This window comes from Protopterus annectens, chromosome 7.part0 (genome assembly GCF_019279795.1).
Source record: "Protopterus annectens isolate FY-2018-M chromosome 7.part0, PAN1.0, whole genome shotgun sequence".
Classification (NCBI taxonomy): domain Eukaryota; kingdom Metazoa; phylum Chordata; order Ceratodontiformes; family Protopteridae; genus Protopterus; species Protopterus annectens.
In genome coordinates, this window is record NC_056739.1 from 498,802,040 (window position 1) to 498,805,848 (window position 3,809).

The following is a 3,809-nucleotide window of genomic DNA, read 5'->3' on the forward strand; positions in this document are numbered from 1 at the left end:
TGCAGACCACAAATCTTCTTAATGTAAAACAACTGGTCTGAAGCCCAAGTGCTTAAACTAAAAGGCTTAGAATGAGATACACCAAGCAGTAATAAATACAATTGAGTACTTTTAAGATGACGCAAAAGCAAAATAAAGTAGGAAGAAACACAAATACAGTAAAAGCAGATAATTTTTTTTTTCAGAAAAGTAGCAAAAACAGTAGTAAAAACTACTCTGTGAGGCAGAGCACCTCGCTGGCTCTGTTCAAGAGAAATCTTGACCTGTGGATGGGAAATCGTAGGTTTACCCCGGGAATCATCTCTGTGTCACTGCTGGACAGAGGCACAACAAACTAATGGGCACAGTATTTTTTCATATAAGGGGTGGCGTAAGCCACAAAACTTTGGGCTAGGCTTATAAATGCCTTAGGGCAGATAGCCTAGTATAAACCTATGAACCTATGAACCTATAAAAACAATTCACATGCAGTGTAAGCTGAGTATGTAGCAATATTAGTCCACACACAGTTTGAAAAAATGTAATTAAATTAAAAAGGACTAAAAGCAAGTGCAGAAAGGGATTATTAGGTAGAATGCGGTAAAGAGATGGGACTAGGGGAGTGTCCAAGATCAAATCTACAGTGGGGCGGGCACTGCAAAAGCCACCAAATTTAAACTAGAACCAAGAACAGGGATGGGGGGGGACCAGTTTCAACAGAGATGTGAGGAATCAGAGTGCAAATTATAAAACCAAAAAAATATATACTGATCTCTGTATATTTGCAGATCAGTAAGACAACAGATATCTAAGCAACAATCTAGGTCTATAATACAGAATAATACAGAAAAAATATACTCAGCTCTATATATTTGCAGATAGTCTTGTAAGGCTGTCTCTCAACACACAGGTTCCACTTTAAAATGTTAAAAGAGGCAAAAGCAAAATAAGGTAATAAAGTAGGAAGATACACAAATACAGTAAGGCAGATGAAGTGCAATTTTTTTTTTTGAGATGGAGGAAACAGAGCAGATTAAGATACTATAGAGGAATGTCCTTCCCAAGTGCTCTCTCTGTACACTGCAGAGGAGATGGGACTGGTAAGAGTATCTAAAATCAAAATATGATCTCACTGTACTCAGTTGAGTGAGCGAATGAGATGGGTCCAGGAGGAGTGTGCAAAAAGAGATTTACAGCAGGGGCGGACAATTCCAAAGCCACCCAAGATTAACACCACAACAAGAAACAGGGAAGGAGGGGGGGGTGGGGAGCTACTGCAGAGATTCAGAGACACTCACAATATTTACTGAATGCATCAAATATCGAATATTTACTTCACATTTAGTCCAATAGATATGAACGTTTATTAAGACAAGTGTAGCTCCCACTGTATTTCATTGTAGAAGTAATAGACTGCAGTTTTTCATTATACCACAAGCTGGAGCTCCTTTTTAGGAATATAAAAGACAATTTCAAAAGTGAGAGGAGACTGGAACACTAGCTGAAGGAGGGAAGACTGAAAGACTAGCTGAAGGGAAAAGGGCCTTGCAGCATGAATGGATTTTCTTTCTTCTAGTGTTTTGGGACAGAGAAGTGAGGTAGCAGTTTGTGTCTGTCTCTTGCTGAAATCCTGGAAGATGGTATTTTGTGGATTCAGGAGAGAAGTTCTGAAACCAGTAGTTCCACGCCTGCATCTGATTCAGTAAGAAAAGGAGTTCCCTTGGGCCTAGAGCAGAGATGCCATAAATTACTACCAGAGTTCTGGCGGGTGATTTTCCAATTTTCTTGTTGAAGGAATTGCGGTGCCTGGTCACTGAGATATTCTCGACGGAGTGGTGAGAGGGTTTTGGCCATCATTTTTATATACTTTTATAAGATTGTGGATTCCCCTCAAATGCTTTCTGGATTACAAATAGCCAGGATCCATATGAGCTCCAACCTTGGGCTCCATCATGCCGGGAGTAGGATTGTAAGTAGTCACTGGCCAGTGAACAGGGTACAATAGATTGTCTCATATCTGGTCTGTTTAGATTGATCTTGGGGATAGAGGGTGTTAGTACTGTTGCCTTAAAGACACTTTATTACTAAACAACATTGCATTTTCTCATATTTGTATTGTTGCATTATAAATCTTTATTGTTCAGTGACATTGCATTTTGCTTGTGTTAGTACTGTTGCCTTAAAGACTCTATTGCTAAATTACATTGCATTTTCTCATATTTGTATTGTTGTATTTCTTATATTTGTATAGTTGCATTGTAAATCTTTATTGTTCAGTGACATTGCATTTTTCTCATGTTAGTACTGCTGCCTTCAAGAATCTTTACTGCTCAATGACATTGCATCTTTTTCATATCTGTACTGTTGTATTATAACCTTTTTTCCCCTCAATGACATTGCATTTTTTTCCGTGTTTGTATTGCTGCATTATAAAAGCTTTACTGCTCATTGATATTACTTTCGTGTGCATGTTTGAATGTCAAGATCTTTCTGTTGAGTTTTGGGGAAGGGGTAAATGTATGGTTTCATTACATGCATATCTCACTCTGCTTACTGTTACCTGGTGCACTGTTGAAATAATTTGTTTGTTGTTGTGCTATTGCCCTTTAAAACTAAAGCGTCACCTAGAATAAAATCTGTTATCACTTGCCACCTTGGGATGTTGGGCCTAAAGAAGGGGTGTCACCAGAGCCAGATTGGAAGGTCTTTTCAGGCTTGTTGGCTGTTGGTGAAGCACCCACCAAAAGCAGAAAATGCTGAGAGAAGAAAGGAGCCACTTTTGAGACTTTCAGTATTTTTCCTCTGTTTATTTGCTAAGTTTTTCTGCATAGCCGCCTATTTTGAGCATTTTCTGGCTTGTTAAATTTGATTTCTGCATTAGTAACTGTATTTAGAGCACAACCTAGAGCTGTTTACTGAATTTCCTGTTTGCACTTATTTTTAAAATTGTTTTTTTCCCAAAACTTGCACTTTATCTGTCTTTGGCCTAGCACTCTTGTGTGGGGTCATTTACTGCACTGTTATAACGTGTTGATACTTGTTAACCTTTGCTATCTCTGAAAAAACAAAAAAACAAAAAAATCTTGCTTTTTTCCCCACTTTTTTGAGATTTAAAAAAGTTCAGTTACAGGCTTGCTGTTCTTGAACTGTTTGTAAATTTCTGTGAGACCATTTTTTGCTTGGGCTAAAGGAAAGTCTCTCTGTTGATCAGTGGCAGTGAAAAACATTGAGCAGCCTGCCTGCCCTGTGGGAGTGGTTACTGACTTGAAACTGTAGTTTTATTGGCCATTCTGGGTCAATTCCAAAACTCCTTCATCTTCCTCTCTTAAAACCTGGTTGCCTCGTGGTTTTGGTGTCTTATCAGGCTTGTTGGCTGTTGGTGAAGCACCCACCAAGAGGAGAAAACGCTGAGAGAAGAAAGGAGCCACTTTTGAGACTTTAAGTATTTTCCTCTGTTTATTTGCTAAGTTTTTCTGCATAGCCGCCTATTTTGAGCATTTTCTGGCTTGTTAAATTTGATTTCTGCATTAGTAACTGTATTTAGAGCACAGCCTAGAGCTGTTTACTGAATTTCCTGTTTGCACTTATTTTTAAAATCTTTTTTTTCTCAAAACTTGCATTTTATCTGTCTTAGGCCTAGCACTCTTGTGTGGGGTCATTTACTGCACTGTTATAACTTGTTGATACTTGTTAACCTCTGCTATCTCTGAAAAAAAAAAAATGCTTTTTTCCCACTTTTCTGAGATTTAAAAAAGTTCAGTTACAGGCTTGCTGTTCTTGAACTGTTTGTAAGTTTCTGTGAGGCCATTTTTTGCTTGGGCTAAAGGAAA